Source organism: Crocuta crocuta, unplaced genomic scaffold, assembly GCF_008692635.1.
Source record: "Crocuta crocuta isolate KB4526 unplaced genomic scaffold, BGI_CrCroc_1.0 scaffold50, whole genome shotgun sequence".
NCBI classification, from domain to species: Eukaryota; Metazoa; Chordata; class Mammalia; order Carnivora; family Hyaenidae; genus Crocuta; species Crocuta crocuta.
The window spans coordinates 128,656-144,511 of record NW_027527428.1 but is presented as its reverse complement, the minus strand read 5'-3'; positions in this window follow the sequence as shown (position 1 = coordinate 144,511).

The window sequence follows — 15,856 nt, the reverse complement described above, 5'->3', positions numbered from 1 at the left end:
AGCCTCTTCCCTGTCTCGGCTTGGTGAGAAGACGCTTATCTTGCTGGCCGGCTCCGGGCTCTGGGGCGATGGCTCTGCAGAGGCCTCAGCTTCTGCTTGCTTGTTCCTAATTAAACTTGAAATCGACTTGAACAAGAGGGCTTTGGGAGCTTGGTGGGCTGCAGGCCAAGGGCCTAAGCAACTGCCACGGAATAGCACCACCTCCCACAGTCCTGATCCCTGGGACGTGTGCACAGATTACGGAGAAATCCTTCTGCAATGAAGTTATGTGAACTCTCAAGCCTGGGTGCTGGATTTCAAAAACAACCAGGGATCAGGGGCAGAGAAACTGGCTTTGCTTGCTGAGCATCGGGAGGGGTTATCTGGGGCCATAGAAATCAGGACCCCCCCACCCCAGGAGAGGTCTTTGAGTCCTGAAACATGACTCACCCCACCAACTGTATCCCCCCAACCTTTATTAGAGGCTTTTCCCTTAAAGTGACCCAAGGGGTTGGTACATTCTGGAATAGAATATTTGGGGCTTATAGGAAATGTACGAAGCACAGAGGTCGGGATGGTGCCAGCCTTCTACAGACAGGGACAAGTGGCCTGGGGCTGGCTGGGGGTCAGCCACCCTGAGGTGACCGATTCCTGGTACTTCCATATGGACAACAGTAGGTTCTGGGGAGCCTTGCCTGTCACGCACACAGAGGGCAGTGGGAGTTGTGCAGCACACAGCAGTGGATAACACCCAGCACCGACTACACACGCACATGCTTTGCATACGCTCTCTTATTGAGTCATTACAATAACACTGACAGTCACCATTATCTCCACCAAGAGATGAAGAAACTGAGGCACGGAGAGGTGAAGTAATTTGCTCAGGGCCATGCAGGTGGTAAGTGACGGAACTGGTATCCGATCTCAGGCCAGCCCGTCGCCAAAAGAACTGGGAAATGTTTTCAGATTTTGTTTATTTTTTTAAGTTTATTTATTTTTGAGAGAGAGAGCACAAGTGGGAGAGGGGCAGAGAGAGAGAGAGAGAGAGAGAGAGAGAGAGAATCTGAAGCAGGCTCCAGGCTCTGAGCTGTCAGCACAGAGCCCCACGTGGGGCTCGAACCCACAGACCGTGAGATCATGACCTGAGCTGAAGTCGGACGCTTTGCCCACTGAGCCACCCAGGCACCCCAGAACTGGGAAGTGTTTTAAAGGTGCCCACATATGCCCCCCTGTCACAATGGAAGGTACTTTCAAGGCAGCCCAGGAGCAAACGAGGTGTAGCTTGTTAGGGTCTGCAGGGAGTCAGTGCAATAGCAGGTTATTGGTGTGACAGAGGAGAAGTGGAGCTAGTGAAAACCTCCGAATTCTGCTCACGGCCGATAGTTGCAGGGAAGTGACACCAGCGTGTCACCCGAGGGTCACGTGCAAGGGAAGTAGTGGCAAATGTAACAGCCAGATGAAGGACGGGTAAGGAGCACCGGGCACTGAGGCCAGCCCTGGGCAGCACTGTGAGCCTGTGTCCCTCTCCCCACCTCCCCTGGGGTGGCTGAGCCTTTCTTTCAGGCTTTCTTCCTCCTCAAGCCTCTTTCTCTCTTTGGCTTCTGTCCCGAAGAAAGGAGGTTGCTTAATTAGGGTTGTGTTGTTTTGGAGTCCTAGCCCCCAGCCCCTCAGGGTGGGACCTTATCTGGAGATGGGGTCTTTTCGAAGGTGATCAAGTCAAGGTGAGATCAGTAGAGTGGTCCCTAACCCAATATGACTGGTGTCCCTATAGAAAGGAAATCTGGACACAGGGACACATATCCAGGGAAGATGACGTGAAGAGCCACAGGGACAAGACAGCCATCTGCAAGCCGAGGAGAGAGGCCTGGACGGTGGACGGATCCTTGCTTCGGGGGCCTCAGAAGGGGCCAGCCTGCTCACACATTGATGCCATCTTGACACAGACCTGCAGCTTCCAGAAGATGACGTGCTCATGTCTGAGATACTTTGTCACCGCAGCCCTAGCGAGCTAAAACAGCAAGCGATTTATATCCCAGCATGAATCAAGGAACCCTACAATTTCAGGAGCACTTTCAATTTAAAAGAAGAGAAAAAGGTCAAAGCAGTGCATCTCAAGGGCCGGCACCCAGGGCCGCTCTACAAGGTGGTGGGAGAGATGGTGTGGGGGGGCAGGGGTGCAGATTTCCACAGGCCCCAGGCTTCCTGGCTTCTCCCCTTCTGGGAACTTGGTGTCTGTTTAGCTGCTTAGTTTTGGTATCCTGGAAACTGAGCAATGCCAGGCGCCGCCACCCCCAGCAAGCAGGGCTCCCTAGAGCTGTGACTTCTGGAAACAGAATGTTCCTGCCTTCCAGAAGGTGAAAAAGTTCCCTGGGGTCACTTTCTCCTTAGCAGCCAATGGGTAGTGTCCAAACCCTGCTTGAATTTTACCCGGCACTTGTATAGCCTGCCCTGCTCAGCATGTGGCTCGCACAGGTAAAGCTGCACCTTTACATGTAGGGGTGAATAAGGAATCTGGGCTGGGTTTGGGCAATCTTCGCTGGTGTCTTTATTTGTGTCTTCTGCAAGGCAAGCAGGATTCATCTGTTCGTCCACAGGCTGCAGAGATCACCATGAACGTGTCTGACGTTCTTGGGCTGTCCATCTAAGGAGGGAAAAACCACAGTGAAAGCGGACTTTCAGATCTGCTCAGTTCGGAAAGGGAGAGTGTGGATTCCATGCCCTCTGCTCCTAACCTGATGTCTATGGACCTTCATGTGTCCGTTCCCATCAATCTTAGATTATAAACGTTGAAGGCACAGCCATGTCGCTGTCATATTTCCTCCCAGAGCCTTCATGTACTCCCAGTATATGGAGGAAATGGCCTTTACCAAACCTGAGCAAACATTAATCACTCAGGGAGGTTGTGAAAATGCAGATTCCTTGGCCCTGCCTATCGAGGCTCTGAATTCATGGATTAGGGGGAGGGCCCAAGGATGTGTATGTTTTTAAGTTTATTTATTTATTTTGAGAGACAGACAGAGACAGAGAGGCAGAAAGAGAGGGAGAGAGAGAGAGAATCCAAATAGGCTCTGTGCCAGGAGCACAGAGAACCACATAGGCTTAAACCCACGAGNTTTTAAGTTTATTTATTTATTTTGAGAGACAGACAGAGACAGAGAGGCAGAAAGAGAGGGAGAGAGAGAGAGAATCCAAATAGGCTCTGTTCCAGGAGCACAGAGAACCACATAGGCTTAAACCCACGAACCAGGAGATCATGATCTGAGCCAAAACCAAGAGTTGGATGCTTAACCGACTAAGCCACCCCAAGTACCCCAAGGATGTGCATTTTTAACAAGAACCCCACACCCCCAAGTGACAAGGATAGTTGAAATGGGCACACTACAGGAGAATGTTCTCCTAGGATCCGGGGCCACGTGATATTTTTCTTTGTATTTTCACAAAGGAGACAGAAGGGGGAAAAAAAACACCAAAAAACAAAAACAAAAAATAAAACTATGAAACTGGCAAATGTCAAGGAGGAAAAAAAATATTTTGCGGAAACTAGCAAGTCAATTAAATGTCAGTTGGATTGAATTGGATCCCTGCCACCAAAGAAATTTTTTTTGAGCTTTATTATTTTTTTAGGACAGTTTTAGGTTCCCAGCAAAACCAAGAAGAAGGTACAAAGATTCCCCATATACCCCTGCCCTCACACGTACAGCTTCCACAACTGTCCACACCCCGACCAGAGCGGTGCGTTTGTGATGGTAGATGAGCCGATGTTGACACGTCCTTATCGCCCAGAGCCCGTAGCCGACATCAGAGTTCGCTCCCTGTCACATGCTGTGGGTTTGAACAAAGCTGTGAGGACGTGTAGCCACCATCCCAGCGTCCGAGCTCCGCCGCTCTGAGAGTCCTCTGTGCTCCTCCTGTGCATCCCTCCCTTCCCCTCCCCCTGCCCACTCCTCAGCCTTTTACCTCTCCATCGTTTTTCTTTTTTTCAGAATGTCAGGGGTTTGGAATCATACCGCATGCATCTTTTTCAGCCTGGCTCCTTTCACTGAATGCTATGCATTTGAGGCTCCTCCATACTTTTTTGTGGCTTACTGGCTCATTTCTTTTTAGTGTGGAAGAATATTACATTGTCTGGATGGACCACAGATTATGTATCCTGTTGTTTGCTTTCCTAAGGACACTGAGGGAGATGGTGTAGTGTTTACATCGGCCGTGGGTCCCTTCCCTTTTTAATAATAAAGAGCCATGAGAGCCCCAAGCTTTATGGTGTTTGATTGAAAACCACGAAAGGGATTGAATCCCTTTGATTTTCTTATGATTGGGAGCTTGTTGGGTTTTTTAATGCTTTATTTATTTCTGAAATAGAGAGAGAGACAGCATGAACAGGGGAGGGTCAGAGAGAGAGGGAGATACAGATATGAAGCAGGCTTCAGGCTCTGAGCTAGCTGTCAGCACAGAGCTTGATGTGGGGCTCGAACCCACGGACCGTGAGATCAAGACCTGAGCTGAAGTCAGATGCTCAACTGACTGAGCCACCCAGGCACCCCGGGAGCTTGTTAATCACTGATCCTGGACTCTAATCTGGACTGAGACCACAAGGTAGGTGGATGGTGTCACCTAGGTGCCCATCCTGAAGGCTACAGGTGACAAGGTGGTGGAGAACTGTGAGGTCAGTGTCGCCATGGAGGCAGACATGTGGAGTCCATGCACCAGCACTTCTGCATTGTCCTTGCACATTGTCTTGTCCTGAGGGCCAAAAAAGCAAAGTCTTGCCAGCCAGCTGGGTCGCTGTGTGTCTTAGAGAAACTCCTTGCCCTCTCCGAGCTTTGGTTTGTTTATCTGCAAAACAGCGGTACCTAAGAACTGCACTGACTTGGACGTTTTATGGCATGGCCACATCAAAATCAAAACCGGGTCATCGCCCTCGCCTCATCGTCCCCATCCTGCCTGCCCTGGTCCATTTGTCAACTCAGGTTGGGAACAGCATGAGTCGCAGAGGAAGCACTCAATACGTGTCTATAGATGGCTCTTTGGTTCTCAGACCCGACCCCTCTGTATCTTGGCATATTTCTATCTGAGTTGGGTAGAAAGAACGAAGCTGGAATCAGTGATATTATTTTCCTTAGGGATCCCCCCTCCTTTTCCTTCAGCCCCATCCAGTTGCTGGCACCCTGGGCCCCTGAACGTAGAGCCAGTTTCCTTCCCACTTCTTCTGACTCATATCTTTCATCATGTCCCAGGGGAGCAGCGTCTGTCACTCCCTTCTCCTGGTGAACAGGAGCGGCTTGGGCACGATCTGAGCTGGAACTCAGTGCAACCAGGAGCAGGCATGATCCAGGAGCAATTAGCAAAGCCGTGAGGTCTGCTTCGGTGTGCCAGGCGCACGGGGGTGCAGAGAGTTTCCCGACCACCTTCTTCCCTCCCCCATGAAGCATTAAGTAGGGAGAGGGAAGCTTTCTTGCTTCTTTTCCCTCTCCTCCCGGAGTGGTGACTTGGAAGGACACTACACATTATCTGCTTTGCGGTGGAGGCTTCTGCATTTTTCACCAGCAGTGCATAGTGGGGGTGGATACACTCAGGGCCGGTGTGCACGTTCGAACCACCAGAGTCCCACCTCCTTCCATGACTCCGGCCTCTTTGCCTTGAGATTTCCAGACCCCATCTGTGCTGAAAACCCAACCAGAACCCTTGCCAATGTGTTTGGGAGAGGAAAGCTTACTTTAGATGGGCTTTCCAGTGCACTCCTATAATTACAGCTTGATTCTAAAGCACTAAATGGCTATTATTATAAAACCAGTGTGTTTGCTGCCAAGGCGATAGGAAAGACACCCTGTAAGCCACAGCAACACAAGCTTTGGGGAAATCAAGACTTCTTACTGGGTTTAAGAGAAGGCATAACGGTGAGAACAGAAGACGGGGCTCTTCAGCCGTGTATGCAAACTCACAGGTTCTTAAGGGGACAGAGGAGAAGGGAGGAAATGAAATGGAGGAGAGAAACCCCTTAGGACGGTGGCAGACACAGCAGACACAAAGCAAATAACCGTTTGCAAGGGCTCTAGAATATACCGACTGCTGTGATGTTGAAATGTAGATTTCCCCAAACTCTTACTCATTTCAAAGTGTTTATATAGTGCGCTATGTGCCAGGCATTGTCCCAAACCCTCGACATATATTAACTCATTTAATTAAATTTCCATTGAGTTTCACAGTTTCTAGATTTATGGAATTTTCACCTGGAGACTTAGTCAAATCTGTGATCACTCCTCACCCAAAGAAGCTCTTGGAACAGTGACAGATCATTCTAGATTCCAGCCCACACTTTCTCGGTTAGCACCTGCCCCTCTGTGGCCTGGCCTTTCTACTTCTGGGAACACTTAACCCTCTGTGTGCTGGACAAGACAAGAGCTAGTGAACAGGGAAGGGGAGTGGGGAGAGGCTGAAGGGTCAGGGGAGGGGAGAAGACAGGCTGGGGAGGAAAAGGACCCGGATCTGAAGGCAAACTCAGAGGAAAGCTGCGGCCTGATCACTTGAGACTCTTTTTCTTAAGACCGGCCACCTAAGCAGCAGGAGGAAGGTCTGCCGAGAGCTTCTGATTCGGCCAGGCTTCCCCCTTAGCTCCTTCTGTTCAAGTTCATCTCACAGCAGTGGGCAAGGAATTTGTGATGAGCTAATGCTCCCAGGAACTAGGAGAGGGAGCTTGCCTTTCTTGCCAGGGCACTGTCCCATTCTTTGAAGGCTTGGTTTTGAAGAAGGACCTAAGTTGGGCTTGATGCAGCAAAAACAGGGCACACGGTGGCTTTGCTTTGACACCGGGACTTGTCTCTGTCCCTGTCTGGACGTCCTTTCCCCACTTGACATCATCAAGCGCCTGTGTGGTACTGATTTTGGGGGTGGAGGGGTGGAGGAGTGACGTTCTTCCCAGGAGCCTTTGCTGTGGCCCCTTCTGCTTGAGTGAGGGGCTGGTTTTGGGAGGCGTGGAGGAGGGTGGATGGAATGCAAGGCAAGGCAAAACCAAACCAGAAGCCCATTAAGATGAATCAGAGGTCAGTGTGGGAGGTCAAGCTAAGAAGGCCAGAGGTAGACTACTTTGGAAGAGTTCCAAGCCCACTAGTGAAGGAGAGGATGCTGGTTCTGGGATGAAGCAGAGAGCACCCAAGACAGCCACGGGGAAAGGCTTGGGGGAGTGTGTGCTCCCTTCAGCATGGCACATTTGGGGCTTCAGGGAGAGGTCATAGGCAGTCTCCTCACAGGGCGAGGCAAAAAGTCTCTTGTGGCTCTATTAAATGACACAGTTCATGACACATGCCTAAGAGAGTGCCGGATGTCCAGATTTATTAGGTTAGCTTTTAGGATTATATTTTGGGACCCAAAGTCTTCAGAGGTCATAATAAAATCCACCGCTGTCTGGCCTGCTTCCCAGCAAGCACATGGTGACATTTGCTTCAGGCGGCAGGAGACAGCCGGATACATTTTCTCCATCCTGGCCTGATGTTTTCGGAGTCCTGGGTCGATGGGTCTGCGCTCGTGTGCGTGGCACAGAAACGCCAGCCATTGAGTTCGGGGAACTATAAAAAGAATCTAGTTTTGGGGTCGGTGATTTGAAAGAGGAGTAGCCGAGACGGTGGATCCAGTATTTGGTTGCTCTCCATCAGGAGTCTGACAGTGACTTGGAGAGGGAATGGAAGAAGCTTGGTTTACATGTATTTGAACTTGAGGATCCTTTGGTGTGTCTGAGGGATGGAGAGGGGGATGGAAGAGCCGGGACATAGACCATAGGGAGATCCTTGCAATGAAGTCATCCAAAGCAGTGTTCCCTAACTGCAAGAGTGCCCCAAATTATATTAGCTGGCCTAAAACACGTTGAGATTCCTTGCTCTATCGTAAATGGCGACATGATAAAAAAATTTTTTCTTTTTTTTCTTGAAGCCATTTCTCTCTTGCTCCCTTCTTTGACATGGCTCTGTTCCTAGGAGCCTTGCTTCTTTGGAGGTCTGAAAAAGGCAAAATATCTTTTTTGGAAGATTTTGGAAGCTGGAAAACCAGGGATGCTTGGGTGGCTCAGTCAGTTAAGCATCTGACTTCTACTCAGGTCATGATCTCACGGTTCGAGGGTTCAAACCCTGCGTTGGGCTCTGTGTCCTGCAGCTCAGAGCCTGGAGCCTGCTTCAGATTCTGTGTCTCCCTCTCTCTCTGCCCCTCCCCTGCTTGTGCTCTCTCTCTCTCTCTCTCTTTACACAAAATAAATAAACGTTAAAAATTTTTTTTAAATGTTTTATTTATTTCTAGGAGAGAGAGAGAGAGAGACAGCGTGAGCAGGGGAGGGTCAGAGAGAGAGGGAGTCACAGACTGATACAGGCTCCAGTCTCTGAGCTGGCAGTCAGCACAGAGCCCGACGCGGGGCTCGAACCCACGAACCGCGAGATCATGACCTAAGCGAAAGCCGGACGCTTAACCGACTAAGCCACCCAGGAGCCCCTAAAAAAATTTTTTTAAGAAGCTGGAAAACCAGACTGGAATTGGGGAGCACCCCTTCCTGGCTGGCTCCCCCTGCATGCCCTTGTTCCCCCAGCCCAGGCTTGGCTTGTCGCTAAGTCATATAGCCAAGAAGCTGTAGGCAGGTGGAGCTGCAACTCTCACCTTGACTCCATCTCCCATCTCTGCTGGGCTAAGGCACCTGCTCCAACAGAGAGAATCTGTTTCAGTGAATTTACAGTAATGATAGAAAGGGTCTGTGAGATGGCCAACAGACACATGAAACGATGCTCAGCATCCCTCCTCATCAGGGAAATACAAATCAAAACCACACTGAGATACCACCTCACGCCAGTCAGAGTGGCTAAAATGAGCAAATCAGAGAACTCTAGATGCTGGCGAGGATGTGGAGAAACGGGCACCCTCCTACACTGTTGGTGGGAATGTAAACTGGTACAGCCCCTCTGGAAAACAGTGTGGAGGTTCCTCAGGAAACTAACAATAGAACTCCCCTATGACCCAGCAATAGCACTGCTAGGAATTTACCCAAGGGATACAGAAATGCTGATGCATAGGAGCACATGTACCCCAATGTTCATAGCAGCACTCTCCACAATAGCTAAAACATGGAAAGAGCCTAAGTGTCCATCAACAGATGAATGGATCAAGAAGATGTGGTTTATCTATACCATGGAATACTACATGGCAATGAGAAACAATGAAATCTGGCCATGTGTAGCAACATGGATGGACCTTGAGGGTGTTATGCTGAGCGAAATAAGTCAGGCAGAGAAGGACAAATATCATATGTTTGCACGTATAGGAGGATTAGGAGGAACTTAACGGAGGAACAAGGGGGAGAAGAAGGGCGGAAATGGTGGGGGAAAGGGAGAGAGGCAAACCATGAGAGACTCTTGAATGCTGACAAAAACTGAGGACTGATGGATGTGGGGGGGAGGGGGGATGGGCATGGAGGAGGGCACTCGTGGGGATGAGCACTGGGTGTTATGTGGAAACTAATTAGACAATAAACTATTTGTAAAAAAAAAAAAAGAAAGAAAGGGTCTGTGAGAGCAGCAACCTAACACATGGGGAGACTGTCTGTTCTCTGGGGTGCAGACTGATCTGCTCCAGGAGCCACAGTCCAGTGGCCAGATGCTCAGAGGTGAGGCCTTTATTTCTGGGGTGGTGGGGACATGGAGTCAGAAGCTGAAGGGGGCTTAGCACACAGTGAACACTCCACAGATTTGAGGGCTGACTTGATATTAGCAATCCCATACTTCAGATAATAGAAACTCACACATAGTTACGAGTCTACTTACAGACATCCCGTGTTAGTTGTATGACTCTGTTTTTGAAATAATATTCTAGATAAAAGCCATCGTATTTGGACCTGGCTGCATTTATTGAGGTCATCTCCTTTTCTTCTTTTGGCATGTTTGTTCTCAGCTGTATATATTTGAGATTAAAGATTGGGAGTGGTATTTCTTCTTTTAGTTCATTTATTCGCATATTTGCTCCACATAATTTTATGAGTACTCACTATACCTGAGTCTAAGCCCTGGGAACATAAAGACAAAAGAACATGGCTCCTCCCTTGGAAGAAAGAAAGGGACAGATAAACAACCCCATACAATGTGACCGAGCCCCATTGTCTTCCATGTGGTCAGGGGAGACTCCTCAAGAGCGGAAACCCTCAAGACAGGCAAGAGACTGGAGGGGCACAGGATTAGAGAAGATCTATTTCGGACAGGTGAAAAACCAAATGGCAAGAGACTGAGGTAGTCAGAGCACATGATGGTGAGCAATTATGGATGCCTGGAGTGTCACACACAAGAGCAACCATGATGAGAGATGAGGCCGGACAAGAGGGAAGGGACCAAGCTCACAGAAAGTCTGATGCCATGAGGAATACCTTTCATTCTGTCCTCAGGAAGGAGCCAGGAAGGAGCTTTACACGCATGGGGATGAGATGATCAGATGATCATTTTTTGCATGCTGCAAGGATGATTCCAGCATGGTGCACAGGATAGGCGAGAGGGAGTTAGACTGGCGGCGAGAAGACTAGATAAGGGAATTTTCCAAATTCCAGGCAAAGGAAGCTGACAGGAATGGTATGCAGATGGTGGTGCAAAGGGGGTAGGGGATGGTTGAGAGATTTGGGGATCAACCGGATTTGATTTTTAATCACGTGTGAGTAATGAGGGGAGCATTCAGCATGGCTTTTGGTTTTTTCACTTGGACAATCAGTGGTTGGTGGTTCTATTCGTGGAGGGAGATAGAAAGATGAAGAGAACCAGCCGTTAGAGAGGTGTCTGATGTGCTGAGTCGGAGGCACTCCAGGGAGGTTCCAGTGTGGATGACCAGCATGCAGCTGGCATGGGCGGGTCACCCCCAGGGAAAGGAGGTGGTGAGTCTTGGGAAACACCGACATCCAAGGGATGGGGAGAGAAAGACAAGTCCATGTAGGGCTAATGGGGTGCATTGGGAGAAGAAGGGAGCCAATTAGGAGGTAGTGGCAAGTGTCTGAAATAAAGGCAGGATGGCATCCAGAGAAGGAAGTGTGGATAATGTGAAAACATGGCAGAAAGGGCAAACAAAACCACCAAAAATCACTCTTGTGTCTGGGAGATAGGAGGCCACATGGGACCTTGAAGAGAGCTGTTTCAGTGGAGAGAAGGAGGGGCCACATCCAGTGAGCTGAGGCGTGTTGACAAGGGACAAAGTAGCCACTCTAAACACAAGCTTCACTGCAGAAACCCTGGTAGTGTGCATGCAGGGAGACAGACGGACGGCTGATCAATGGATACGTAGACGATAAGTAGACCATGGACAGTATTTAGAGGGGATGTGAAGTTAAGAGACTCTTTAAGAGAGAAAACTCTTGAATATGTCAATAGACTGACAGGGAGAAGCGAATGGAGAGACGGAAGTAGAAAACACAGGAAATGTCAAGGCCAGCTGCTCGAGGGAGGTCATAGGAGAAATGGGCGTGACATGTGGGTTCTTCTTGGATGCAAGGCAGGTACCACTCATATTAGAGATGTGGGAAGGAAGTATGGATGCAGTGGGTACCAAGTGAGGAAGTTAACGTCTGCTTGCCTCTTTTTTCTTTCCATTTGTTTCAGTGAGACAGGCAAGATCCCCTCTGATAGGAAAGATGGCAGAAGGGACTTCAATTATGTCATTGCTGTGAGGCAAACGGAGCGTGAGGTTGATCAGTAACTTGCAGGAGGGTGGCTGAGCACGGAGGGATTCATCCAAGGCTGGCTCTTGGCACCTGGGGTCCCACCCGTGTCGGAGTCTGTGAGCCATTCTCGGAGGCACCCAGGCATCAGGATGTGGGAGCAGAGCAGACCTGTGGCTGGGCTGGCACACGGTTGGGGCTGAAAGTGGAAAGGTAGCCAGCATTGTTGTGGCTGTTGGCATGCCAGTGGCCGTGGCCAGATGGGCTTCCCTGGGAAGAAAAGGACAGAAGGAGAAAGGTGACAAAGTGTGAGAAAAGGGAGGAGTCCAGAGTCTGGAGAGCATGACGAGGCGAGAGGTTGAACAAGAGAAAGAGCTGGAAAGTTGGGACACTGTGTCAGGGATCTCAGGTGTTACACGCCAGAGGCCGGACAGTTTGGGATGATGGCGGGTCCAAGACGTGGCCATAAAAGTGGGTCGGTGATGGGCGAGGACAGTGACAAGCCCTTAAAGTGGGGTCAAAGAAGCAGAAAGCTAGCGGGCCCACTGGACATCAGCCACCTCTGGGCACTTGAGGGATTTGTTGTGGGAAGAGGCCTCGAACCAGCAGGTGTGAGATGGAAGGATCCAGAGACCTCAACAAGGTGATTGAGTCAACAAGTGTTATTTTAGCAAGAAAGAGTCGAAAGTCAGAATTCTTGATAAACATGGTCTCCTGAGCGAAACAGACGATGGGTAGGGTGGGCCCCTACTGTTTGGTTTCATTTTCTGGTCTATCAGTTCTTGGGCCTGTGGACCTCTGTTTGTTTTATTTTTTATTATTTATTTATTAAAAAAATTTTTTTAATGTTTATTTTTGAGAAAGACAGAGCGTGAGCAGGGGAAGGGTAGAGAGAGAGAGAGGGAGGCACAGAATCCGAAGCAGGCTCCAGGCTCTGAGCTGTCAGCACAGAGCCCTATGTGGGGCTCGAACTCACGAACCATGTGAGATCATGACCTGAGCCGAAGTCGGACACTTAACTGACTGAGCCACCCTGGGCCCCCCGTCTGCTTGTTTTAATAACGAAGGGGCAAGGCGAGTTATTTCCAGGATATGGAGAAATGGAAACTTCAATAAGTGTGTTGGTGACTTTGCCCAAAATGACACCACCCAAGTGCTGACCTCAGTCTGTCACTCCTTCTCCCTCGCCCTCCCTGCTTGGCCTCCTTGCTCTCTGTTTAACTGATTGCAGTAAAGCTGGTCCACACGGACGCATGCCCTCCAGAGATCTGGCACTGAGATTCGATACAGGGATGTGGACGGGAATTTTCCCACTTGGCACAGTGGTGTGAAAATCAGGAGGGAATGTTTTTCCTGCTTGGCAACCAGAGGTATCAGATCATTACTTCTTTCTCCTTCCAACCCTGTTGCTATTTATGTACATGTATCAGTTCCCTAACAATACCTTTTGCTTAGCAGGAGCCTTCTCTTACTAAAAGCAAAACAACAACAACAAAACCTATATCTTTAATTCTAGAAGTAGACATGCTTGCTTCTCTTTCCACTTCCACTTTTTAAGAAAAATAAATATAATGATCTATAGATACATTTACCTCATGGCGCCTGGGTGGCTCAGTCGGTTGAGCGTCCGACTTCGGCTCAGGTCATGATCTCACCGTTTGTGAGTTCGAGCCCCCTGTCGGGCTCTGTGCTGACAGCTCGAAGCCTGGTGCCTGCTTCAGATTCTGTGTCTCCCTCTCTCTCTCTGCCCCTCCCTCACTCACGATCTGTCTCTCTCTCTCTCTCTCTAAAAATAAATAAACATTCTATATACATTTACCCCTCACCAATCTGACCCATGTGAAGGTGTGAGGTCCTTGAAAATTGGGATCTATGGAGTCTTACTGACTTTAGAACTCCCTAAACTCTTTTAGTCCTTAGCACACGGCAAGCATGTTTGTTGAGTGAATAAGGCGTGTTTACTGAAGGAACAGTGGTTTTGCCCACCACTCTAAATCAGGGGCTTTGAGGCCTGAATAACTGGGGCAGGTTTCATTCTGCCCAGCCTTGGTCTCTTACCCCTTATTCTCTGTGGTCAAGGCCGCATCTATGGTAAAAGGAAACAGGACCAGGTCTTAATACCACTGGGTTTGTTTTTTTTAAATGTTTTACTTATTTCTGAGAGAGACCACATGAGAAGAGGAGGGTCAGAGAGAGAGAGGGAGACAAAGAATCTGAAACAGGCTCCAGGCTCTGATCTAGCTGTCAGCACAGAGCCCGACGCGGGGCTCAAACCCATGAACCGCGAGATCATGACCTGAGCCGAAGTCAGACGCTTAACGGACTGAGCCACCCAAGCACCCCTATACTGCTGGGTTTAATTTTGGCTTTCCCACTGGCTGCGAAGCCTCAGGTAAACTGTCGAACCTCTGAATCCACGTTTGTTCGGATAAAAATTCATTTCATTATTAGGAGGATTAAATTAGAGGTAGCCGGGTAGCCTAAATCTAGGAACTGATCGATTAAGAAAAGATTCTTTCTTGACTCCCATCCATATAGACAACCATCTATATGAGTGTCAGGACAAGGATCTCTGAGGTGTTGAACCAATTAGGAAGTGGTTCCTGAAGCCATGGAAGAGCTTTGTGCTCTGTATAGAATTAATCTGGAACCGATTTCATGATCAGGACTTAGTACAAGCCATGCTCTGAAAACACCAATTAGATCAGATGCCCATGTCGGGGAGTTGAGGCCGCAGATAGAAGGTTCCCTATGAAACACTGTCCCTCCTGTCACTAGACAGTACTTTGCTTCAGAACACAAGAAGAGGAACCTCTGTCCCCAAAGAGGTGAGGGGACATGTGGGTGGTGGCCAGGAACCTCAAAGATCAACGAAAGAACATGAACATGAGAACTTCCTTTTTGTGGATATTCACCATGTCTCAGACATGTACTAGGTGCTTTCTATTTACAACATCTTTTCATTATTGAACAACACACTTCAAGGGGTTGGGAAAGCTGGAATCCTGGAAGATAGAAGTTCTGGGTATGTCAAGCTTTCCAACTACCTCTGAGTTTTAAAAAATAGGAGTACAGATTGGGTTGTGCAAAGCTAACCTATGCCATCAGGATAGAAAGGAATTGAAATCACTGTACTTGGAGATGGTCCATGTCAGTGGACAGTAGACTGTAAGGGGCATGAGAAGTCAGGGATCCCATCTGTTTGGCCCAGTGCTCAGCAGATGATAGGTGCTCAGTCCAGGGTTTGATGTTTGGACCTGCAGTGGCCATTTTGTGACCATGAGGAAACATGAGGAAAATTTCAGGGAAGGTGACCCAGAGCCCTGACATGTTTGAGCTGCCAAATTAACTCACCCTGGGACGACCTGCCTTCAGACCTCTTACTCTATGATATAATTAAATGCATTTATTCTTAAAAGTCATTTTTCTCTGGATATTTTTTTTTTAAATCATGGCCAGAAACATCTTAGTTGACCCAATCCCTAAATATGAGCTTGGTTGGCCATTCGACATTTCTCTGCTTCAGTCGGATGAGCACAGTTGTGCTCTTTAATGGAGCAACACCATATGTGAATGATGGCAGGCACCTATTTCCTAAGGCAAAACCATAAAATTTGTCAGGACCCTTGTGCTCATCTCCTCTACTTTTAAACAAACTCTCATTTCATCCAGAGTTGGGTTCCTGGCAGCGCAGGTGGCAGAGAATGAGCCTGGCACTTTCGTATTTGGTTTGTCAAGAGTACCCCATGGAGCTGGGTGTTATGTTATGTGAGCTGGGCCATCTCTCTGACCCGCCCGCTGCCATGCCCCCTGGCAGGCCAGCAGTGGAGACCAAAGCATAGTTCACATTCTTCCCTCTTCTGGAGAATTCTGAGGAAAGACACCTGAACTGGTGTCATAGGCATTTTCTCCTCCCTTTTCCTGGTGGATCTGCATCTCTTGAAGCTAAACCATGCTGAGAGGGAGACACAGGTGCGCTTGGAGGCGTTATCAACCCTTCATCAGAGAAGACAGGGATTTGCCTAAGTGTTTAGGGCAAATATTTTGGAGTATCTGTGACCGAGGTAGGTGGTGCATCTGTATATCCGTATCTCATGTAGATGAAGTCATCTGACTTTGTCTCAAACATGCTACCCTGACATGTGTCTGGCTGCCTTGGAAAACCCATTCCATCCCAGGAGCCACTGGATTCCCCTGTGATCTCCCCTGGGTGGGGGGGGGGGG